Source organism: Hydra vulgaris, chromosome 12 (genome assembly GCF_038396675.1).
Source record: "Hydra vulgaris chromosome 12, alternate assembly HydraT2T_AEP".
Classification (NCBI taxonomy): Eukaryota; Metazoa; Cnidaria; class Hydrozoa; order Anthoathecata; family Hydridae; genus Hydra; species Hydra vulgaris.
This window is the reverse complement of record NC_088931.1, coordinates 30,936,444-30,963,637: the sequence shown is the minus strand read 5'-3', so window position 1 is coordinate 30,963,637 and position 27,194 is coordinate 30,936,444. Positions and strand designations below refer to the sequence as shown.

General features: G+C 28.3%; 1 long non-coding RNA gene across 3 annotated transcripts; it reads left to right on the top strand.

The window, feature by feature from the left end:
* The first annotated feature begins 8,582 nt into the window (after positions 1-8,582).
* LOC136088653 (uncharacterized) lies at positions 8,583-17,106 on the top strand. 3 transcript variants are annotated; one of them, XR_010642362.1, is made up of 8 exons: positions 8,583-14,165; positions 14,299-14,325; positions 14,656-14,938; positions 15,028-15,104; positions 15,722-15,751; positions 15,832-16,057; positions 16,139-16,873; positions 16,955-17,106. It is a non-coding gene; the product is annotated as an uncharacterized LOC136088653 (long non-coding RNA). The 3 variants fall into 3 exon arrangements; XR_010642361.1 differs by having other exon boundaries at positions 15,028-15,751; XR_010642360.1 differs by having other exon boundaries at positions 14,656-15,751.
* The last annotated feature ends 10,088 nt before the right edge of the window (positions 17,107-27,194 follow it).

Here is a 27,194-nt window from a genome sequence, read left to right as displayed (position 1 = left end):
AGCGATCATTTTCCAAATTTTCTTATCAACTACTCATTAATTCCTGAATCTAAAAATTTATTTGCAACATATCTAAGACAAATAAACAACCAATCTATTATAAAATTTCGAGAATTATTAACAGAAATTGATTGGAATCTTTTAAATGAGTGCAATGATGTTAATGATGCATACGACTTATTTTTACGGTTGTTTTCTAAACAATACGAAAGATCCTTTCCAAAAATTAAAAAAAAAAACTAATTCCAAAAACTTTGATAATCTGTGGATGACAAATGGTGTTAAAAAATCATCCATAGAAAAAAAACAAAGGTTGTATGAAAACATTTAAAAAAATAAAACTTATAACAATGAAATTAAATACAAAAAGTATAAAAATTGTTTTGAAAGAATAAAAAAGCACATAAAAAAAAGTTATTATTCTAACCTCTTAGAACATTCAATAGGAAATAGTAAAAAGACATGGGAAGTAATCATAGAAGTTACAGGGAAAAAATAATTGCAAAAGAACATCACTATTCCAAATAGATTAAAGCTAAACTTGAATAAACAAATATTTGATAAGAAATAGCTGAAAACTTCAACAAATTTTTTATAAACATAGGGAAAAAATTAGCAGCAGATATAACTCCTGGAAATAAAACATTCCAATCCTATTTAAAAAAAACACACTATGTAATGCATGAGTCGGAACTGTCTCTAAATGAACTTCAGGCATCCTTTAATGCGCTTAAAATAAACAAAAGTACCGAGTTTGATGATATTAATGTTAATGTTCTAAAAGCTGTTTTTGATGTTATTAAATTACCTCTTTTGTTTATTTTCAATCTTTCAATAACAACTGGTATTTTTCCTTGTCAATTAAAAATAGCAAGAGTAGTCCCTGTATACAAAAATGGCGACGATTCTATTCCATCTAACTACAGACCTATATCTATCCTTTCTTGTTTTTTAAAGTTGCTTGAGCGTATTATGTATAACAGACTGTATAGTTATCTTGAAAAACATAATATCTTATACAGCAAACAGATTGGTTTCCGAAAAGGGCATTCAACACATCATGCAGTAACTGATTTAGCCAGTCAAATTCTGGATGGGTTTGCTAAAAAAAGTTATACTCTCGTCTTGTTCATTAACTTGTCAAAAGCTTTTGACACTGTTGATCGTAAAAATAGAAAACAAGGAGTATCTTACGATTCAACGTGTACAAAGTAAGAAACAATAAGCTGCGGAGTTCCTCAAGGCTCTATTTTTGGACCCTTACTATTTCTGATTTATGTAAATGATATCTACCTATCTTTAAACATACTTAATTTTGTTCTTTTTGCTCATGACACTAATCTTTTTTTATACCCATTCCAATATAAAAACAATTTTCTTTACAGTAAATCGTGAGCTGGAAAACCCTAATGACTGGTTTAAATCAAACAAACTCTCTTTGAATATCAGTAAAACTAAATACATTTTATTTCTTCACCAAACTAAATCCGATGACTTGCCACTGCAACTTCCTCAGCTAATATTAAATAACAATGTAGTAAACAGAGTTTCATCGCTTAAAATCTTAGGAATAATATTTGATGAACATCCTAATTAGTAAAAACATAATCTAGTTGAAAACAAAATTTTTAAAGCTATAGGCATTATGCATAAAACAAAACACCTACTAAGTAAAAAATGTTTAATAGATTTATATTACTCTTTTATCCATAGCTTCATAAGCTACTGTAATATTGCTTGGGCAAGTACTTGCCCTTAAGCATTAAAAAATATATATTAAGCAAAAACAAGCCAGTAGAATTATATGGAATGTGCATAAATACGCCCACTTCAAGTTGTTACTCCGGAAAATAGAGTATGAAAAGTATAACTTCAATTAATTGTTTTAAAAATATAGTTAAACAGTATTTACTTGAATTAACAGACGCAAATATATTTTTGTATTTTTAAGTGGAAAAGAAAATCTTGTAATATTTCTTACTGTATGTATTTATTTAATTTTTGCAATTTGTCGTATTCTTGTTGTAATTATGCATTAACTTGTTTTATATAACGAGAGTTTGTAAGTTTATACAATGAGAACTTTGTAAAAAATATTTTACGCTTACTACAGGGGCTTGATGACAAGACTTCTGCCTTCTACTGCTCCTGTCATTAATAATTTTTTTTTAAATTTTATTAATAAAAGTTGTAAAACAAGAACGTTGTAAAATGTTTGAAAATAATGAATAAATGTCTCTAAAAAAAAAAAATTTTTTGACAGCTAGTATATTTTCCACAATATCCGTTGTGGACAAATTCAGGCCTTGCGCGTAACACCGCATGTATACAGCATTTGGTGAAACGTTGTTAATGTAACGTTGGACTCCATGATATTCACCACCAAGGCTGTGGAGTTGTAAAAGAAAAAGTACCGATTCCAACTCCAATTGTTGAAATTTTCAGAGTATGACTACGACTCTGACTCCAACTCTGACTCCGACTCCAAAGCAAAATTTTTGAAAAATTTTTTGAATTCTTTAAAAAATATAACGCGTTAATTAAAAAGTTTTTTTTTTGTCTAATATATGAAAAGTCCTTTGAAGGTTAAATATTTTGTACAAGCACATGCAATACCGAGGAGTTTTACGATTGGAGTCGAAGTCGTAATTTTGCTTAGCGACTCCAACTCCGCTAAAAATGTCCACGACTCCGATTCCAATTCTGTAGCCCTGTTCATCACGCATGTTTGCTGCTCCATCAAAGAATTCACCCACAATTCTTTCCATTTTTAAACGATTGCGTTCAAGCTCTGATTTCAATAATTGGTATAATCCTGCATCTGTTGCATCAGTAATTTTTTATAACTATCATAATTAATTTATTATACAGCAATCAATATGGATTCCAAAAAAACAATTCCACTGAACATGCTATTCTACAATTTACAAGAAATATATCTGACTCATTTGAAAATTCTCAAATTACTTTAGGTGTTTTCATTGACTTGGCAAAAGCTTTTGATATTATCGATCACAAAATTTTTTTTAAAAAGGTGGAGTGGTAAAGAATTACTGGAAGTATATTAATTTGGCTTAAAAGTTACCTAAATAATCGGAAACAATTTGTTTATGCGGATGATAACGTATCATCTAATTTGTTAAATATTTCATGTGGAGTTCCTATAGGATCCATATTAGAACTCCTCCTATTTCTAATATATATTAATGATCTACCAAAAGCTTCAAACCTAATGACAATTATGTTTGCTGATGATTCTAACTTATTTCTTTCTCATAAAAACATTTTTACACTTTTTAGCAACATTAAACTAGTCAAAATTTCCGAATGGTTTAGATTAAACAAACTATCATTAAATATTGATAAAACTAAGTGGATTCTTTTTCATCCTTATGGTAAAAAGCACCAGCTGCCTAGCAACTTACCTTTTCTTTGTGTCGATAACATAATTATTAAAAGAGTTCTAGTGACAAGATTTTTAGGTGTGTATATTGATGAAAATCTTAAATGGAAAAGCCACATTGCTAACTTGTGCAATAAAGTTTCAAAGAGTATAGGGATTTTAGACCGTTCTTATTAAATTATTCGCAAATTTATTGCCATTTTAACTATGCAAACATTGTTTGGGGTAGCACTTATAAAAGTAAACTTAAACCTCTCTATCGGCGACAGAAGAATGTAGCACGCCTTATAAATTTCAAGGACCGTTTTGCTCACGCCAAGCCTCTTTTATATGATATGAAAGCACTTAATATATATGAATTAAATTTTTTTAATATTCTTTGTTTTATGTATAAATGCAAAACCCACCTATCACCCGTTTCTTTTCGTAACTTGTATTTACAAAGAGATAGAAATAAATATATTTTAAGAACAATAATTTATTTCGCCAACCATTTTCTCAAACTAATTTTGGAAAATTTTTTATTTCATTTCTGGAATTTTTATGGAATAATTACCATTTTTATGGAATAGTATAGTTCTAAATACTTCTAAAGATTTTTCTCAAGAATGTAATTTTGATTATTTTAAACAAAGTCTTAAAAAACTCATTTTTTCAACTGAAAATATACTAATCTACTTTAAAATTTTTGAAAATCCCTTATCTATATATATATATGTATATATTTAATGTATATTCTTTTTTATTTATTTTTTTGGTTTGTTTTTTTATCCACAAGCAATTATTTAACATGTTTTGTTTTAGTAAATTATTTAGCCTGTTTTAGTTTTTAAGTTTTAGAACTCTTTTATTGAAATTTTGTATGTTTACTTTTATTTTAATTTATAATATTATATAACGAAATTTATATACTTTCATTATTAAATTTAATTTTGTAATAAAAAAAATTAAACAAAAATAAGTAAATAACACGAATAAAAATATTGAAAAATAATAATAATAATAAAAAAATATATATATTAAAAATATATATAAGAAAAAGAAAATAAAAAATAATGGATGTATGCGTATCTGCCAATATATGTACGTCGGCTACGTTTGGAGGTGAACCATCCTTTGGTAGTGGTTTAGCGTTTTTGTCTTCAGAAGCGTAAACGTTAATTTATATATTTGGCAGTAGCTTGGCGGGTTTTTTTTGTTGTTGTCAAAAGCGTAAACGGAAATTTGGTAATTTAGTTTAACACACAGCGATAACCATCGTATGGCTATCTAGGTCCTTTTGCACAACTTTTTGAACAATCTGGAAATGCATTATATTCAGTCTGGAAATGAAATTGTATTGATTATATTGAGTGATATATAGTGAATAATATATAGCAATAAATAAGATTCAGTGATTATTTTCGACAAATTAGATTCAGTGTGCGTAAGTGATTTGTTTAGTAAATTATGGACATCATTGTCAACTGTTCGGAAGACATAGTAACTTGATTGATGCAAGCCGTAAACACCATAACAAAATGAAATAACCATTAAAAAAAAAACAAAAAAAAAACGTTCTAATTTTTTCCATAGCGGTTTCTCTGTGACAACACCTGATGGTCTTATTTGAGTATCCGCGTTCTTTATATTTATTTTTATTCTTTATTTCTTAACGATATCTTGACTTGTTAAATTTTCTTTTTTTATATATTTTTGTATCTGTATCATAAATATTGTAATAAAGAACAAAAAAAAATAATAATAATTTTCACGTCCCCTCCATGTACATACCGCAAGAATATCGTCTCTCGATCAATCACCGACATATCTTGACTACCATCCATTTGAACACTGAATTTCTTATTACCAATTTCCTTGACTAAATAATTCTTTATCAAGTTTGAAATAGCAGCTAGAATATTGTTAATTGTGGTCTTTGACAACATTGTTACCAAGCCTCCACGTCCACGTGAGCTTTCCTTTCCTTTTTGTATCAAACATTCTTTCCTCCTTTGACTGAATAGCTTTTTCTATGTGGTTATTAAGTGGAACGTTGAACTCTTCTATCAGCAATGTTTGTTCCAAAAAGTTTCTGTGATCAATAGATTTATTGTGCAAACTTTAGAGAGATTCACTCAGATTACCTCTGTATAGAAAGGCTTGCTTCCCAATGAAATAACTGCTACAAAAATTCGTTTAAATACTTCGATGTGTTTATTTTCACTTGCGCTTTCTGCTATTCAACTAGACCTTTGTTAATTAAAGAGCTTATATCTTTCTCTGTTGTACAAATTAATAGTGCAATTACAGCAGCGTTATGTGATTTAGATTCTTCATGATCTTTGGTTCTTCGGTATATGTGTGAGAACTTTTTAAACCCAAGAGTAAAATTAGAATCTTCTCTCGAAAATGCCCTGCATGCATTACAGTAAAGTGCTGCGATATAATTGTCCTCAACTCTTGCGGTGATCCAACGTCTTTGTACATACTTATTATCTGAAATCAACTGTTGGTACACTCTTTTTGGATAATACGGTAAGTCCTTTACCGTATTATCCAAAAAAGTATGGTTTGGCTGAATCATGTTATTATTTACTAATGTTATTCTTTGATTACGCTGTGCACTGTCAGGAAGCCATTTAAAAATCAATTTAGTTGTTTCGGTACACTGATGTTTATTGTTAAGATAACTTGAGTTAGCATCATCTGTTGTTAGTCCTTTATATACATCATTTATATTTTATTCAGTAACTTTTGCAGCGGGTTCTGACGTGCAGTCTGTTATAGTTTTTACGGGCAATTTGCTAATGGTAAAGTCTGATTGCTTATGTTGTTGAGGACTTAAGGAGACTGTATTTGACATGGCAATATTCTACAGAAAATTATTTTTGTCAATTAACACTGGGTTTGAATCAAGAACAGTTGCTTTTTCAACGACATTATTAATATGTTCATTATTAAACAGCTGCTTGCATTGTGTAGGATCACGGCCTGATTGAAGCAAATCACGCTTCTTCTTTTCTTGTCTTCCTTGGGAACCTCTAGACTTTCTCTAAGCCTTACATAATGTTGTGTCAGATTATGTTGCGGCTGTCTTCTGTCTTTAGACACTGAAGAACTCGCTTGCTGGGAAGTTCCGGACGAAGTTTCCATATCAACCTGTATAATGTACAATGCAATCACTATCACTAACAGTTAGTGACTAAGTATTCCTAAATGTTGTAAACTTGTAGCAACATAGGTACATTTAATGATTATATATGCAGTAAAATTCCGTTAACTCGGTCTCTTAAGGAGTATGTATATATTATCCGACTTAGCATATGCACGAATTAAGCGAAGCTCTCGTTATATCGCAATTATTGAAAATGTTTGACTTATCGAGAATTTGAGACTATCTATTTTTGAGACTTATCTAATTTTAATTGATGTTTGTGAATTTGTAATATATTGATCATTAATAAATAGAATTTAATCGAAACTTCACAGAATCGAAGATATCGGTGAAAATGTTCAATTATACTTGACGCAAAGATTTTTTATTTCCGAGCATTCAAAGTTTAGAATATATATTGAAGTATTGGAAGTTTTGTAATTATTCGCACTTATATGCAATTCAAAATATAAGTCCTAGTTAGGCAAAGTTTTTTGCCGAAAGAACTCCAAAAACAGTATGAGTAAGCGAATGCTTCGACTTAACTAGGGTGCAACTTTAGCGGATGATTTTGTAGTAAGTTTATAGAGAACGTTCAAGGGAAATTGAAAATCCGTCCGACTTAATAAAATTACGACTTATCTAGGGTAGGAGTTAATGGGATTCTACAGAAGATATTAATACTGACGTAGGAACAGGGGGATGTAGAAGGCAATACCCCTCCCCCCCTCTATATATACATAAATAGATTATTTAAGCAACCCTGCGGGATTGAACAAGCTTTTTTAATTTACCTAAAAATTTTCATATTTTAATGAGCGACGTCAATCAAATACCTTAAATTTAACTGCATCATCTCCTATGTGTATTAAAGAATGGACAATGTAAACTAGTTGATCCTTACCATAAAGTTCACCAAGTAACTGCACAAAATAAGTTCGTAACCTACAAGCAAAATAAAAATAAAAATTAGAACTGCATCTGAAAGATATAAAAAGTTTGAATAAATTTTTGGCTTAATCAGCTCCTTTAAAACAACTGGCCTAGTCTATATGAGAAAAAGTCCAAGTTCAGTTGCTTTCTATTTTTTAATATCTAATAAAGACCTTGGTTTTCTGGAAAATTCTTTTGGAATGTAACGACGTATCTGGAACAATCGGTCTGATAAAGTATTGACATTTTTTTTGAATAGTTTCCTACATGTTTTTTTAATATAATATATTTTAAAAATATGATTATCTTGTACTATAAGCAATCGAGCTCATTAAATTGACTTGATCAGCTTCAGCTTTAATCTGAAGCTGAAGTTTAAAGCTGAAGCTGAAATATCAGCTGCAACCTAATATTTATCAAAAATACATTCTGGTTGTTAAAGTCACTTTTAATCATATCAGTATGCAAATATTGTCAACAGTCAGAGTGCACCAAGCAGAAATATTCTTAAACATGCTGCAAAATACAAGATATACATAGGATACATGTCATATGGGACTTATTTTTGTTCCTTTAACTTGGAACTTAGTATTTTTATCTAAACATTTTAAAATTAAGTTATAGAAAAAAAAAACGTTGTTTGACTTTTTTTTTATTATTATTATTATTTTAATTTTATTTAGGTGTCCCAAGAAGTCTTTACGGTCTTATCACATAGCACCGCGGATTATAACTCAGTTATAATAAATAAGCATATCGTGATGATCTATATAATAACTATAATCTTCTTTTAGATATCGTTATTTATGTTAAAGTAATCAAGTTAAATTGAAGTTTTATAATTAAAGTTTGAATGCAAAAGTTTATATTAATAAATATTTTATCAGTATTGTAAGTATAAGTTAAGTATTATAAGTATTTATAAGTATAAGTATTGTAAGTATAAGTTATTATTATGTATATTATGATATTATTGTTATTACAAGCGTAGAATTTTAAATCAAAGTCAAAAAAATATGAAAGATTTAAAAATGCAGCTGATGCATAACAATAAAGCTATTTTTGCATTTATTTGTAAGCACTTGATATCTATATCTGACAGCGGGTAAACTTTGTTAACATCAGTCATTTTGCTTGCATAAAATATAGAAAAATCAATGAAAAGAGTGGATCTGTAAAAGCGATTAAAAAGCTTTAAATTTTAATCCATAACAACATTTGCCTGTTTGGTTTTTTTGAATGTTTCTGAGTAAAACAACTTTTTTAGCAACTTCAAAGCAGTTATTACCATCACTAACAGAAACAAAACTCTCTAAATTTTGATCATTTTAAAAATACAAACAATGTCTCAATGGAATAGTTACTACATGTTTAATAGTTACTGGAACATATGCCAAACATATATGTTAAACTTTGTAAATTTAGTAAGTAAAAAATTTTTTTTTATTAAGGTAATAAATAAATGAAATTCTAAAACAACATCTTTTTAATGGAGTTTCACAGTGAAAAAATACACCAAAATAGGTACGTGGATAAAACTTTCAAACTGTTTGAATACCATACTATATCTATGGAAAGAAGATCAATACAATATTTTAATTTGAAAAAAAAATTATCAAAAGCGAGTCATTTGTTCAAAAGTTATGACAAAAAAAGTTTAAGTACCGATTTTTCGATATATGGATTTGTTGAAGAAACTGTGGCCAAAATTATGTTTTCCTTCACTTAAACTGTCATAACTTTGTCAATTCTCATCAAAATACAAATATATTGGTATTAAAAGATAGGTGTAAGAGTGGGCTACAAATTTATGTTAAATTCTAACCATCAGGTGTATAGGGTGGACGAAGGGGGTGCCAAATCACCACTTTACCAGCATGAAACTGAACATCTTTTTCATAAAAAGTTTTTAAAGAGAAATTAGAAATTTTAAAAAATAAAAAGTGATTATAATTTTATACCAAACCATTAACCTATATGAGAGGTGTATGTTAGTATTAGAGGTAGCTATAGTGGTGATGACTTAACACACCCTACCCCTATAACATTTTAAAGTTTCGTTACGTAACAAAGCCAGGTTACAATACGTTGCAAAATGTCCGTCATTTTTACGTAACCGAGACGTAACATTGTAACGTAACGCTACGTGAAAAATGTTACGTAACAACACGTAACATTTTGAACTAATGATACGTAACACTTAGAGATCCCTATTAAAGGAAAGGCGCCTATGATGGCATACTTAACTTTGAAGCTTCATTATTCAGTATCCTGAAGACCAATAATAAAAGTTTTGATATGGATACATTCCTTGTTACATCTAGAACAATAATTACCCTGGGAGTTTTTATCAGTTTTATTTTTTTTATAAGTTATTCTTATTGTAAAAAAAAGCACAAGTATGCCATCATAGGCAACCACTGCTCCTATGATGGCATAGGGGAGGATGGGGCTAGTTAGGATCGAGGGTAACTTAATGATTTCATTTAACCTTAGAGTCTTCCCTTAGAAAAGTCAGAAATTACTCGAAACCATCCGAATTTACCATTTCATGCTACACACCAGCATTGTAAAATTTTGCGCATGCGCATATGATATATTTCGTTTTACGTATTTTTTGGACCAAAAAAAAATTTTGGAGCATCGCTTTCTTTTAACTTTACTTAAAAATAAGTTTTCCTTACAAAAAAAGAGGTTTTCCCAACTCGTCAATATTTCAACACCCCCAACTCGTCAGTATGCCATCATGGGTAAAAGTCATCATTTTCATTAAAACAAGCTGTGTCGGCTTTGTTCAAAATATAAAATTAAAGTAACTATTCCACTAAATGCACAAAACTTAAATATATTATGCATGAAAATTTCATTTCTGCACAGTTAATAGTAAAATCACAATCTTAAATATATGAAGGAAATAAAACTACAACAGCACATCCCAAAATCGATTTTTGTTGATTATAAAAACAATACTTGTGCACAAGGGACGCTTTTTCACTAAAACTAATGTAAAGTCAGTATAGTCATGTAGGTCTAATCATTTTTTTACCAAAACCAATTTTAATGGAAATATGACCGGTATGCCATCATAGGCGCTATGCCATCATAGGCGCCTTTCCCCTATATATCAAGAACCATATATAAAACTCTATATAGAGAACTATATATAGAGAACTATGTAGAGAGAGGGAATTAAGTGAAGTGAGTCAGAGAGTGAAGACAGATATTGCACAGTTAGTGCAAACTATACACACTATTGGCTTAAGCGAATCAATGGAAATGATACTGTAAGTCTTCATAAGAAAGGTTAAAATTTTATACACATTTTTGCTTGTAGGTTTATAAAAACTCGTAAAGTATTACGCTTGTATTATTTATGACCAAAAAAAAAAAAACGTAACGTAACGTAGCAAAATCTAGATATGAGACGTAGTTAAAATACGTCTCAAATATAGATTTCTTTTAACGTTTAGTTACGTTTCAGTGTACACTTTTTAAAAATTGCACTTTTATAAGTTAAAACAAAATAATTGAAACGTAACTTTACGAATCGAAACTTTTTTTTTTTTTCGCGACAAATGAGTTACAAAAAAAAAAATTAACTCATTAAGACGAATCTATTTTAAAAATAAAATAAACGATAATAGTTAGCAGTTTAAAAAAAATATTTTTTAGTTACAAATGTCTCGACAAACGCATTGTTAAATACCGTAACTCATGATCATGAGTTACGGTATTTAAAAAAATTGTCTCATTAACAATATTATTTATATATTTGATATTTGTATTTGATTTTTGAAAACGCAATAACACGCTTGTCAAAACTATTGTAATTAAAAAAGCATTTAAAAAAATTAACCCACGCTTGTGGGTTTTTTAAAATAAATACTTTTTAAAGGTAAATACAACTTTTACAGTTTTAAAAGTAGCGTAATGAAAAACAAAAAAAAAAGTACCTTTGAAAGTTAAAATAACTAACTGTACGGTTAAGCAATCTAAGGTACTTATTACCTTTAAAAGTATAACCAATCGGAAGTAACGTAACGTAAAACATTTAAAAATTAAAACGTTTTAATTCTTAAATGTATTTAATTGGCGTATTTTAATTACGTTAACGCAATTAAAATACGTCAGAAGTATAAATTTTTTACGTTACATTAAGTCTTTTTTTTTTTTAAATGAAAAAAAAAAATCTCAATTTACGTCTCAATTTGTTACACTTTAAAGTTAATAAATTGAGACACTTTAAAGTGTAAAAAATTGAGACGTAAATAAAAAAAAAAAATGAAATTTTTTAAATGAAAAAAAAAAATCTCAGTTTACGTCTCAATTTGTTACACTTTAAAGTGTAACAAATTAAGACGTAAACTAACATTAAAAAAATCTATGTTTGAGACGTGTTAAAAGCGCAAAAAAAAAAATTTCGTGACTAGGTCACCAATTGAAACTGAACATTAAACTTTTTTATATACAAAAAAAAAAATTGAAAGCGCTCTCACATTTTTTATTGAAACCCAGAAGAATTTTTTAACTTTACTATTTAAAGAATTAAATAGTAAATTTACTATTTAACTTTTTAAATAGAAAGAGTGGGTTGAAAAATTCTTCCGGGTAAGTTAAAAAATCTAACTTTCGTATGTTCATACTTATGTAATTACATGATTTTATGACAAAAAATTGCGCAGATTAAAACCTAGGAATGTAAAAACCATAAAAAGTAAGCATCACCCTGCTTAAGGCCTATTTTTTAAGTAGGCATAATCTCCCACACCACTTTTTAAAAAACAATCTGATCAGCAATTCATAAACAATGCTTATTAAATCTTAAAATCATTCAGTATAATATATTTAATGATTTTCAGATTTTTCAAATTTTAAAAGTGTACTCTTGAGTCCTTAATACAAGGGCGGAGGTAGGGCGTTTATTAATTTTTGGAAAGTTTTCCCACCCACCCTAGACTTATTAAAAAAACCCCTCCCCCACGCTTAATGATTTTACTTAATATCAACAGAAAAATTCAATTTCAAGACTGAAAAAGAAAATTCTGTATAAATCGGCCTTATATCGGTATTTTCATTATTTCAGTCACCTAAAAATCAAAACTTCAGTGTAAACAGGCTTTAAAAATCATCGTAATTACATCATGCTGTGCATAAGGATGCACAAATCGACAAAAACAAGGCGTGTCGTTTCACAGGTATGATGAAACACTTATCTAAATATTAATACGCTAATGAATAGTGCGCATAGTTACGCCTAATGTTCGTGTTGTTAATGACGGTTCTGTGTTCTGTAAAATACACCATTTGTTTTTAAGTAGTTTCTAGACTTTTGAATGCGCGGTTATATATTCCATGCGGTCTTTCGAATAAGGTCAGCAAGCAAATTAGAGCTGATATATTATTATTTTCAAAAAAAATTGATGTTGTTCATTGTTTAAAATAGAAAATTTAAATAATCGTTTGTTTGTTGTTGGTTGTTTTTATTTTTCTAATTTTTATAGCCTGTTTTCATTTTTTAGAAGTTAGAAATAAAATTTCTGGTAAAATAGTTTTTTTAGTACTATCTAAACATGAATACTGTAATTTATCTAATCTTCTTATATATGATATCTTAATATGAATACTGTAATTTAATAGTGTTAGTGTCGTTTCACTTTCTTTTTTAATAAAGAACTTTCTAGGCTTTTCTAAAAGCGTTTCTTTACTCCACAAGGTCTTCCAGCCGATTAGAGCTGATAAATTTTTAGTTTCAAGAGGAACTGATGTTGTTCATTATTTAAAAACTAAAATTTGTTTGTTGTTCGTAGTTTTTATTTTTTTGTTTTTTTTTTAAGAAAAAGTTAAAACTAAAATGACTGGTAAAAAATTTTTTTTTAGTACAATGTTTCTTTTTTTGTAAAGTGTTTCAGTTTTGTCTTCAGTCTTTTTAGATCAATTTAAGCAAGTATTTTTCATTTCTTAGAGCAGTTAAACGGAGCTGAAGGCCTTTTTAGTAAGTATATAATGTATAGTAGTTTACTTATAGTTTATATTAGTAACATAGTTATATTAGTTTATTTATAGTTTATATTAGTTTATATAGTATATAGTAGTTTATTTATAGTTTATATTAGTTCAAGTTTATTTATCGTTTATATTAATAAGTTTATTTATAGATTATAGATTAGGATTAATGAGAATACAAATTTTTTTTTAGACAGGCTAGCTGACAGCGACTTAAGTAAGTTTTATCATTTAGATTTTATTTGAGTACAAATGTAGCATTAGCAATTTTATTGTATATAATTTTATCTCAATTTTTATTCTTAGACAGACAGGTAGAACTCAGTAAGGACTTAGATTTTGTAGATTTAAAAACTTCTTTTGAATATTCTTTTAAAGCATTGAATATGTTTTAAATATTTTAATAAATTTTGTCATTAAGGTGTGGTAGCATCATCAGTTGGTGCAAATAGTTTTACAGCAAATAGTAATGTTTTTTATTTTATTTTAAAAAGTGTGGTAGCATCATCAGTTGGTGCAAATAAATTTTACAGCAAATAGTAATGTCTTTTATTTTATTTTAAAAAGAATCAATAAATATTGTTTATTTAAACATAATCATCAGGATAAAATAGATAAGATAGATAAAATAGCTTTTTTATTTAATATTTTTTTATTTAGTTATAACTTCAGTTGCACCAGCCACAACAGGTAACTTTGTACATTTATTTTAATATACTTGAATTACATTTGTTACTTAACTTTTCAAGCAATAAATATTGTTTATTTCAACATTATCGTCAAGATTATATAAATAAACTTTTTATTTGATAATTTATTTTAGTTGCTTCTGGATCAACTTTAAATAATGGTAACTCGTTAATTCATATTTTATTATAGATAAATGTAGATAAAAAAATGTAAGTTGGAAATTTTTTTCTAAAGGTTCTTTCTATTTTTGGATTAAATCCACTATCACTACATTTGTTCTATGTTTATATAATGTACTTTAATAATTTTTGTCATTTGAAAAAATATATATATGTTAAATTACACCAGGTTGTAGAAAATAGTTATAGTTTAATGATAAGGTTGTAGACTGTTAGAGCAGATTATAGATCTTTGATCTATTTAATCTATTTAATAACCTACTACCAAAGGGAAAATTTACTATCAGTTGTTTGTTTGTTTTTCTGTTTAGTTGACAACAATGAAGAGAGGGGTAGTATGTTTAAAATAATTTTTTTTTTTTAATAAAGTAGCTAAAATGTTTTTTAAAATATTGTTGTTGACTGAAAAGTAAAACAGTAGGTTTTTATAATTTTATAAAAGAAGCCCAAGAACTTAGGTAATACTTAAAATTATATTGTTAATAATAGAGATGAAATTTAAAATTCTCAGTAAGACAGCTTCTTATTATTTTGCATCAAGTTAGTTTAATTAAAATTTATTTTCTTTAGTTGATCAAGAGAGAGCTAATAAAGGTATTAGTTTTATTAGTTTAGTGAATTTATTTTTAAAAAGTTAAGTAGATATTTTAACGTCTATACATTTAAGTGGTTTTATTGTTTAGACACAGAATTGAAGACTGAAATAAATCAGTGTTTTTGCTATTAGATAACTGTTAATAGGAATTTGTTTATTTGTACTGTAAGTGGAATTTTAAAACTTCAAGTACTTAAGCTTTATTTTCTTTTTTCTTTTAGGAGAGTTGGAAAAAAAACTAAGTATAAATTATGTGATTGGTATAATTAAATAAAACATTTATATCTGCATACTCAGTAGTCCAAGTCAGTTGTCACATTTTAGAAATTGTCCAGGAGAGAGTAAATAGTAAAATAATTAGTCTTTATTGGCTTTTTTATTCATGATGGTTAAATTTATATTTTATTTAATTTGTCTTATTTAATTTGTCTTGAGGCACATGAATTATAATTTTGACAAAAATAAAAAGTTAAATAAAAAAGTGAAAAGTCATTTCTGAACTACAGACGTTTTTCCTTTGAACATTGTGGGGACACCAGACCCTTTATATTGACCAAACTTTGTTTCACATTGTTGCAGGAAAACAGTCTTTATACCTATGTAGATACTGAAAAACTAAAAAGGTCTCATACATAACTCATTTTCACAAAAAACCGACCTTTGTCTTCTGAGGTACAGATATTAAAATTTAAAGTTTATTTTAGTTTTTTGGTTTAGTTTATAGTTAATTTTAGTTTAGTTTTTATTAGTTTTACCTTCAGTTATCTTTTTTCTTACTTTAGACAACTTCATGGAAGAAATGAGGGGAATAGGTAAAAAAAATTATAGTTATATATTTATTTATATGTAAATATAATTTTATCAATTATTCTGAAGTATATTTTGTCTTTAGTGTCTGGTAGAAGCATAACTGGTAGGGCTGTGTTTTAAATTTTATATACTTTTTACGGAGAAATATGTGCAATAGGTGAAAGAATTATTTAATATAAATATGACATTTTTAAACTGCTTGCATTTTACTCATATTCTTATTAAAATTAAATTTCTCACAAGTTTAATTCTTTTTAATTTACTTTTTTTTAATTTATTTTTAGCGTCCCCTTCATCCTGTGAAAATGGTGAGGTTATGCTTTATATTTTGATTTTAAAAAATTGTAAATATTTTTTAATTTTTTATATCCTTCTATTTGTAATTTTAGAGTCATTAACATTTGAGGAATACCAAAGATATCACTCCCAACACCCAGGGCCTCTCTCGGAGAGGTCCTTGGCAAAGTAATGGCGGTATGGATAAGCCATCCTTCAAATGGAGGGCTCATCCATACCGGGGTGTTGGGAGACACCGAAGAAAAAACAGTAACCAAAAGGTTGTAAATGTCTTCTATCAGTGAAGATATTTATAACTTTTTTGTTGCCGTTTTTTCTTCGGTGACTTATTTTTATTTTTTTTAATTTTTTAATTTTTTTTTTTTTAATTTGTAATTTCTTTTTATAATATATTGTTGTATATTTGGTTTGTTTTTATCTTTTTTAATTGAAATTTTATTTGTTTTTCACCAATTAAACTTAAATATAGTTAAATTGATTCACTACCCAATCATCATAATATGATGCTACATTCTATTTGTTAAAAATAATTAATTGGTAGTTTAATTTATTGAAAACACTGCTTTTAAAATTTACTATAAGCCAAGACTATTTAGCTATATAAATGCAATTTATCTATTTGATTTTTTATCTTTAATGTTTTTAGTTTGGCTCTTTGAAGTATTTGTTTTTTTGCTTTTTAATTAAAATATTTTAAATCTATTGTTATGTCTTTTAAATTTAACTAAAGTTTACTAAAAGCCAACGTGAAATAACGTCGTAAAACAACACCGACAAGTTGCATCATGACAGCAGTTTAAGTATGACAACAGGCTACCGAAAAGCAGGTAAATTGTATTCCAGTTGTTTTTTTTGTTTTGTTTTGTTTTTCTTTTATGTCTACTTATCTGTTACAATTTTTATTTTAGGTTTGTCATACGACGCATTAATGCAATATAAAAGATCAAAGTTTACATATTTTTTACAATTTGTTATACACATGTTTGATTGTAAATCAACTTTTTTTTGTTTGAAACGTATTTGTACTCAATTGTTTAGTTATTTATAATAAGTTTATTTAGTTGTGTGCATTTATCGTTTTAAAGACAATTTCCTTTTTTAAAGAACAATGTACCAAGGGGATACCAAAAAATTAATAACTCATAAATAATTTACGTTCACTTCATATTAATCTTATTAATTAAAGTTCATGTTATAAAAAATATAATAAGAATTTAGCTTTAATCTTTCGTCAATTTAAGGCATGATGAAGTGTTATTATTTTGTGTCAGTAACTAAAAACGTATTGTGTTGAACTTAGTTATGTCTAGGAAAATGGTTCTGCCATACACTGATATGACCTATGTCCGTTGTAAATTACTCAAATAACGTTAAATAATTGGTAAATTAATTTATTTTAATTTTATAGATGGTTTAATTTTTTAATTTGAAGGCGTTTTTCTTACAGGGTATTAGTTAAGGTTTCGCAACTTTAAATTGTGGAAAACAGTCACTATAAATTAAGTAACAGACCGACCGTAACCCGTATTACACGTTACTTTCTGCTAGTAATAAGTATAAGTGTTTCATCATACCTGTAAAACGACACGTTTTTGTATTTATTTTAGTATTATACTAACTGTCGTTAGTATTAGTATAATACTAATACTAACAATACAAATAATACACTTATAATTAAAGTGTAATACTATTATCAATTGTATAAGTTATTACAAGGCACATTAATAGTTGAATATTATTAATTGTATGTTATTTATTATTTTACTTTACTTTGTGAATTGTGCTTTACTAATAGGAAGCTTACATTATGAAACTCTTATTTGTACGCAAAAAACATCAAAATATTTTAATTCTTTATCAATATAAAATTCGCTTATTTCTGTGGATGTGAAAAATATCATTTTTTGAGGCGCGGCCTACAGGATCGAGGGTTGAAATCTTCATTTGGGAAATTTTCTTTTTAATTTCAATGTCTAAGTAATTTTATTTAGTTTTAATTTATAAGTAGTTTTATGTTTTTTAAATATAATTGTTGTTTATCTATAGTTATATTTATTATCTATTTTTAAAAGTTTCATTCAGGTACGACGGAAGGGCCAAAGGGCAGGGGTGGCAAATTAAAACACAAGGGCACTTGCCAAAATATCAATACAATATTTTACTATATATAATATTTAATATAGATAAACCTTTTAAATAATCCTACCGTTCTCCAAAAAATACGCAAAAAATGTCGCTTTGTCTACTTTAACCATTACGAATCGTGTGTACAATGCAATTAACACTAAAGGTTATAACATGCTATTAAACAGTCTACTAAATAAACCAACTGTTTCTTAGCTACTTTCTAGATGTCAATAGTACATTTCATCCTATGCCATTTTTAGCTTTACAAGGTGCTAGAACAATTTCAAGTGTATTTGCCGAAATAATTCATTCTACTGTCATTCATTTCAACAAACTGTTTGGCAGTTTTTTTAATGTTAATTTTGTTGATTTGTTTTTTGCGTATCTGAAAAAACATGATGCTTTTCAAGTGATTGCCTCCACTTTGTGACCTAACCCATGTTTTTAGTCTCCTCATTATATTTCTTTCACATAATGATGTCGATAGAGGCATAGTGTAGTAAAACTTCATTAATTTGTGTGTTTGTTAATTGGCGACTTTTGCAGGTGGCATGGCATTGAAAATATCTGCAATTGTTTCCACTCTGGAAATACTCTGTACTTTGATTGATGCAATAGCATTGTATAGGTTAATAATTTTTGGTTGCCCCTTCAACTCAATTTTTAGTTCCAAGATATCAACATCAATAAAAAATGACATTCCAAATAAAAACGGTGAGGATCCTTGTTTATTCACCGATGAAATCAAAACTTCTTCTACATTTTTTACAGCTGTTAACCCATCCTATTCAAAACTCTTACTCAAACTGTTCTGAATAGCATCAATTGCTTCAAAATAAGATTTCTTTTGTTTTTGCTCTAATTTGACAGGACCAGTCATTGCACCGCCCAATGTAAGCTTCTCAGTAATTACTGAATTGCTTAATGTTTTCGATATTACTTTTTGTCTCTGCGTAACTTCGGTTTCAGACTCATTGTCTTACTTGATTCCAGGTATTTTTTTTGTCGCCTTTAAAGTTCTATTAAATTCCTTATCTGATCTAAGTTTTGCAAATCTTTGAGACGCATTTTGAATGCAGAATACTGCGACATCACCTGTCAGAATAATTTTTTGTAACTGCTTTGATAGATTCTCTAGAATAGAAAAAAATTTCAAAAGTGCTTTGCAGTTTAAAAAGTGTTTTTATGGATGAAAGCTGAGATAATAAACCTTTAACTTGTGCTCTTGTTTCTGAAGCAATAGCTTTGTCACTCTGAAGACTATTCAATATTGTACGGAGTTTTGCAATCTTCTCCAATACCACTTGTACTGCTTTTGTTCGTGTTGTCCATCGAGTCATTGACATAGACTTCAGTCACAATATTCCGTATTTATCTGATTCAGACTCATGCAATATATCCTTTTGGATTTTTTCAAAAAAGGCAGCACGCTTTGAATATGCCCCAACAAATGCATAAATTGATTGGACAATGCTGAAAGAACCTGAACCCGGTAGTGATGATATTGCACATGTGTTCTTAACAATCGTCTCACTGAAATGTGTCATGCAATGAAAATATTGTGCTTGCTGTCCAAAAATATTTTTTAGTTTTGCTGTCAAGCATTTAATATCTTATGCTCCATCAAAGTCAATCCCGGCAACTTTTGTATATTCCAAGCTTTTTGTTATTATGCATTAACTCTTTATATATATTCTAAAAACATTTAAAACCATTTTGCAAAACATCTACTAAAAAACATCTCTAAAAAACAATTTTAAATATATATAAAGAGTTAAAGCATAGTAACAAAAAGTTGTAACGTATGTCGATAACAAGAAGAATTTTATTTAATATAACATACTTTATTAAATTTCGAATTGATTTTTGGAAACATATTAGTTCTAAACGTGATTGCGATTTACAAAAAATTCTTTAACGTCGGTTTACATATCCATTTGTTTCTAAGTTGCGCCACTGCTGCTTATTGATTCTGGGCACTTTTTTTTCTTTTCAATCAAATATTTTTTAAAGTTTCGTTTACATCAATTTTAAACTGTTTTCTCTTTAAAAAATTTGAAAAAAAAAATCTATTACCACCTATCCCACCTAGTTACCAGTTCCGGTTGGTAGATATTGACAGTAATGAAATGTTGGATAATGAAATGCTTTTAAAGCACAAAAACTTACCATATCTATTTCCTAGAAAGGGCACAATCATGCTTCCCTTGCCACCCCAGCCAAAAGAGCAGGAGTGCTAGTTGCTACCCTAGCAACGATTTTCCGGTGTGCCTGGTTTCATTGAATAAGTACATCAATCAGTACATAAATCGACTGATTCAGATGCAGTTGCATCATTTTTATGAGGACTTACATGTTGTTCAATTGATAAAAAAAGTTGCTGCTACATTTTTAACTATTAGACTCAAAACGTCAAAAATATTGCCTCGAACTTATTCAAGGAAAAAAAGCAGGTCTTCGGCTTGGTTAAAAAGCGCCTTTTTTTTAAAAGGCTTTTAAAATTTACAGGTTTTGATTCATGCCTACTTTTAGTAGAATATTTTTAAATCTACCTTTTATTAATATATTAATACTTCTATTGTTTTATTTTAGGTTTCCTTAAAATATGATTTTAATTTTGTAAATTTTAATGATTTGAAAATTGCTTTATTAATCATTATAGGTGCCTCAAGAACCCAAATCATCAATATCATCAATATCATAATAATCCCCAATATCATCAATATCATAATAAATCCCCAATATCATCAATATCATCAGCATCACCAATATTTCAAATATCATGTCTGGTCTGAAATAAAATAAAATTATAGAAAAATTTGAAATATATATATATATATATATATATATATATATATATATATATATATATATATATATATATATATATATATATATATATATATATGGTCAAATGCGTATTTTCTAACAACTGTTTTATCATAATTTATTTAATATGCATAAAATTTTATGCATGTTATGTAAAAAATATTATTTTGGATTTATAAGTTCATCCCACCCCACCCCTTTTATAAACCCCTCACCCCGTTAATTAGATCTGGACTAAAATTACCACCCACCCTCCTTTCATTCCCACCTTCTAGTATTAAGGGCTTGAGAGTAACCAATTGAGACATAACGTAAATACAACTAATTGAGACATAACGTAACATAAAAAAGTTCTGCATTTAAGACGTATTTTAATTGCGCCTTTTTTATACATTACGTTATGTCTCAATTGGTTACACTTTTAAAAGTTAAAAAAAAAAGCCAATTGAGATGTAACGTTGCGAATTGATGTCTCAAATTTGAGACAATTAAAATACGTCACAAATATAGATTTTATTTACGTTAAATTACATTTTTTTGAAACTTTTATAACCAATTGAGACATAACGTAACGTAAAAAAAATCTGTATTTGAGACATATTTTAATTGCGCTTTTTTTTACACTTTTAAAAGTTAAACAAAAAGCCAATTGAGACGTAAAGTTGTGAACTGAAACTTTTTTTTTCGCGATAAAGTAACCAGTTCAGACAAAGCTATTTTACAATAAAAAATAAAGTAAATATGGCAATTAGCAATCCGGTAATGATAAACAAACATTTACTGCGCTATCATGTTTATTTAATTAATATTTAATTAAAAATAAAAGAATGTAACCTTGTTACCAATTGTAACCGATTGAGACGTAACGAAACTAATAAAATGTTATAGGGGTTAGTGTCAAAAATTGTTTTTTTTTACACATATTTTTATTATTACTAACATAAGTAAAATTAACACATGGGCTGAAAAGTCCCGGGCCTTACACATAGATAGCACGAGTTTTATTGCAGTCACCTTTTTTTCAGTTAATACGTTAGTATTATCTTCAAAAGACAGCTGTTAAAATTTCAATATATTCTATTCATTAGTTTGTGAGTTATTTTGCTAATATTAACTTTACTTTTTTTATTTTCAGAACAATGGATCAAAAACAAATTTGTATTTTAATTTTACACTGCTTCTTGATGGGAAAAAATACCGTTCAAGCGAAGCAATGGCTTGAAAAGTGTTATAGTGACTCCGCTTCATCAAAAACAGCAATAAAAGGTTGGTTTGCTGACTTCAAACGTGGTCGTAGAGACACCGATGATGCAGAACGCAGTGGACGTCCAAATAGGCGGTAACACCAGAAAACATCAAAAGATCCACAAAATTGTTTTAAATGATCGAAAAGTGAAGTTGCGTGAGTTAGCTGACATCGTAAATATATCAAAAGAACGTGTTGGCTTTATATTGCATGAGCATTTGACTATGAGAAAGCTCTGTTCAAAGTGGGTGCCGCGTTTGCTCGCTGTTGACCAAAAACAAGAACGTGTTGATGATTCTGAGCAGTGTTTGGCCATGTTCAAACATAACAAACCGGAATTTTTGCGTTGATATGTGACAATGGATGAAGCATGGATCCACCAATTCACTCCGGAATTAAAACGATTGTCATCTGAGTAGACAGCAACTGGTGAACCTCGTCCAAAGCGCCCGAAAGCACAACAATCGGCTGGAAAGGTTATGGCTTCGGTATTTTGAGATGTGCGTGGTGTAATATTCATCGATTATCTTGAAAAAGGAAATGCTATCAACAGTGAATATTATATAGCGTTATTGGAGCGTTTGAAGGCCGAGATTGCAAAAAAACGACCGCATATGGCAAAGAAAAAAATTTTGTTTCATCAAGACAACGCACCGTGTCACAAGTTTATCAAAACAATGGCAAAACTAGATGAATTGAACTTCGAATTGCTCCCACATCCATCGTATTCGCCAGATTTGGCTCCCAGCGACTACTGGCTGTTTGCAGACCTGAAAAAAATACTTGGCGGTAAAAAATTTCGCACGAATAAAGAGGTTATTGCTGAAACTGAGGCCTATTTTGAAGCAAAAAATAAATCGTTCTACAAAAGTGGTATTGAAATGTTAGAGCGGCGCTGGAATGATTGCGTTGCTCTTGATGGAGATAACGTTGATGAATAAAGCTAATTTTGAACAAAAAAAACCGTGTTTTCTTTGTTAGGCACGGGACTATTCAGCCCATGTGTTATTATACAATGAAAAAATGTGTTATACAAGTTTTTACGTAATAAAAAGTTTTTACATTGATTTATGGGAGGGGCGTGCCCCTCCCCCATCCACCTTAATATAAAAAAATATTATTTTTTTAAATTTTGGCTAGTAAAGTTTTAGTTACTGTATGATAAATTATCAATGCAAAATGTCTTTTTCATCCATTTTTTGGCGCTCGGATGTTGTCTTTGGCAAATCTCTGCTCAAGTTTTAGCATGAAGCAGTCGATTTGTAATGTGATGATGATGTTTTAACACACCCTAAAAATCAGAAAATGTGCTAATTATATAATTATCAGTTTCATACTTAAAAGCATAATAGACAAATAATAAAGAGTTATAAAAAATATTTTATTTGACTGTATTAGTGTATGCTCGGTCATAATGGAGAGGGACTTTTGTTCCCTTCCTCCCCCAACCTAAAAATGAGTAATAAGCTAAAAATAAATCTTTTGAAATAAATTATTTAATTGCTGTAACAATTCTAAAATACTCTAAAATCTTTATTGAGGGACTATAATTTGTCAATTAGTCAGACGCCAATAGCAGTAAAAAAAAGCGTTCTTAAAATAAAAAATTAATAAAAAATAATTGCGATATTATTGTCAAAAAAATAGTCATTCATGATTATTTTAAAGATGACTTTTTTATAAATATTGTTTTGGCTTTTAGTAAATGAATAAAATCATAAATTCTATAAATGAAAATATTATAATAATCATTTTTAACGAAAGACACCATGTGAAGCCAAAGTCATCTATCAAAAATTTTTAACAAGTCACAACACTTGCAGTACCTAAAATATATGCAAGTCATAACACATGCATATATTTTTGTCAAGTCACAACACTTGCACTATGTTATTGTTAAGTCACAACACTTCCGCTATGTTTTTGGCAAGTCACAACACTTGCAGTATGTTTTTGTCAAGTCGCAACATTTGCAGTATGTTTTTGGCAAGTCTCAACACTTGCAGTATGTTTTTGGAAAGTCACAACACTTGCAGTATTTTTTTTTGAGTAGAACAGAATATCAAAATATATGTAACTTAAAATAAACTGTTTAATTATTTTAAAAATATTAATATTGTTAAAAAAAGAATTTGTAACAAACTTTAAAATTTAAAACAGGTGAAAGGTGAAACCTGTATCTTTGAGATGTTATTAAATTAATAGAATTGCAACTCTCCAGAAGCAAATCAGCACCAAGCTGTATCTTTTTCGTGCAATGGTCGACATCTTCAATATCAGTTTTATCATCTTTCCAGTAAGAAATGGTTTACATTAGGTCATTTTTTTTAATTATCTTTTTCAACTCTGCAAAACACGTTTGCATTCGTACCATTCGTAGTATAGTTTTTTCCCAACAATTCTCCCTAACATGACATCTTCTAAATCATATAGTTAATGGTTGGACAAGTGTTTATATGAATTTATAATTTCATTAAAACTCAGTTTTGATAGCTCGTGCTCTAACTTTCTTTTGCCTTTTTCATCCACTTTTTGGCGCTTGGATGCTTGTCTTAGGCAAATCTCAGCTCGAATTTTAGCATGATGCAGTCAATTTCTAAATCTACTTTTATGTGCTACATTAATTGACCATTTAACTAACTTTTCTCTCCGACTTAAGTCTAATCCAGATAATTCAGTCTTATTTTTTTAACGTGTTAACATTATAAACATGATACTGATTCTAAAATGTTTGGCTTTTTTCACAACCTGAATACCAGCAACATGGTCAAAAATTGCATACTTTGATGTTAAATAAAACATTTTTATCCAGGGTCTAGTAAGAAGATTCCCAAATACTGCTAGCACAAACATTTGTTTGATTGTGTTGCACTACAAAATGCTTCTTGAAGAGTGGCTAACAAACTTTTACACTATACTGTTACTGTTGTAATATATTGTTTAAAGTCACTGTAATGCTTTATTAGAATAAAACAAGTATGGAAAAGAACATGAAGGTGGTTTGCACAATACCTTGGAATGATACATTGTAGTTATTTGTTATTGTCTAAAAAATTTACGAAAACCAAGGTTGCTATACGGTCGATAGTATGATGAGAGTAGTAATTTATATGGAAATGATTAGTCATTTCCATATAATTTACAACTCTCATCAATTGCAATTTCAAGATGCAAATAAAATAAAAGTATGTAGTTATACAGATTTATTATAAAGTATGAAATAAAAAATATGTACAACTGTTGTATAAAAAATTTATACAATACTTATACATATTTTTCATTTGATTATACTAAAATGATGTGTAAAGATGATCTTGAAGTTTACTAGTTCTGGCATTTAATACAAGCAGCAACAAGTAAACTTCAGGATCATCTTTAGCTAAGTTAGAGTACATTTATTAACATTTATTAACTTACATTTTTTAAACTAAAATTTAGATTTAAAGAAAAGTTTAAAATTATTAATAAAAAGTTGAAAATTAATTTTATATTAAAATAAGTAAAATTTTCATATTTCAAATTAGATATGAATTAAATAACATGTTAAACTTTCAGTTATTTGACTTTCCATTTTTTTTTTAATTTAATCTAAATCAAATATAAAATAAAAAAAATAAATCGATTGGCCCCTCTGTTTCCTAAAAGACATCAGGTAAAATAAAAATTAGGTACTAACTGTGCGACTAAAAATAGAGTGCCTGCGACAACTTGGAATTCAATGAAATTTGGCAAGTTCTTAGATAAATAAAAAACTTAAATGAAAGGAAAGTTAGGAAAAAAATTCGTCCATTTCTTCAACATTAATTTCATCTTACAAGTACAACCAAATTTTTGACAGCAATAAACACAGCAATAAGGCTAATCAATATATTTATATACCACACAGTAATAAAGTTCAAAATTAATCTATGTTGATATCAAATTTTAAAAAGTTTTCCCATAAAACAAGTCTTCACCACGCTTACTAAAAGCAGACTTAAAAAAAAGGCACAGGTTATTAGCACAAAATTTGGTTCCGTAAACGCGGCTTCCGCGTACCTAACCAAAAAAACAATTTTCTCTTTAATTAAAAGGTAAATATAATGTATACAAAAAATACAATGCATAAAAGTTAAATTTTTAAATTTATTTCACTTACATCGAGTAAGTTTTGTTATAATTTTTTTAATTATCAGTTTAAAGCTTTTGGGAGCCTTATAGAAAACCTGTCAAATCCTCAGATCCTTCGACCTTGATGAATACCCGATAAAACCCAATCTACCAAATTTGCTTGATTTTTTTACCATATGGGACCCGTTCTGAAACCTAAACACTTACCCGTCAAAATCCCGTTCCCGTAAGCCCAGACAAAGACCTTACGGTACCCGTTTGTCAATGTCGGCTGGGTATATGATGAAATTTCAAACATAAAAAGAAGCAATAGAAGCAATAGAAACAATAGAAACAAAGAGAAACAGTTTCAAACATAAAAAGAAACATTTGAAATATGATAATATTTTAGAAACGTTTTCTTTTTTTTTTTTGTACTTCCTTTGCTTTGTTTGTTAATTTTAACAATAACTTTCCAGTGTTTTTTTTATTTTTGTTTATCTCTTTCTATAAGTTGATATATAAATACCATACGATATGTTACTTTTAAGTCTTTGTAAAGAAGGTCAATGAAAAAATTGTGTTGACGTGATGCTATCCTTATCTTCTTTGATTCCCTATCTAAATTAAAAATCTCTTTTTGAATTTTATTATTTATTTGCATTTTTATTTATATTATTATATTGCAAAAATATAAACGTAAATCTTATTTTATGTTAAATAGAGAGAGAGAAAAAAGAAAACAATAATCATTATGTCATTATTATTATTGATATAAGTAAAGAATAAAAGATGATGAATATTTAACTTTATTAAGAAATTTTTTTTGTTTTTTTATCATTCACCTCCTTAAGGCC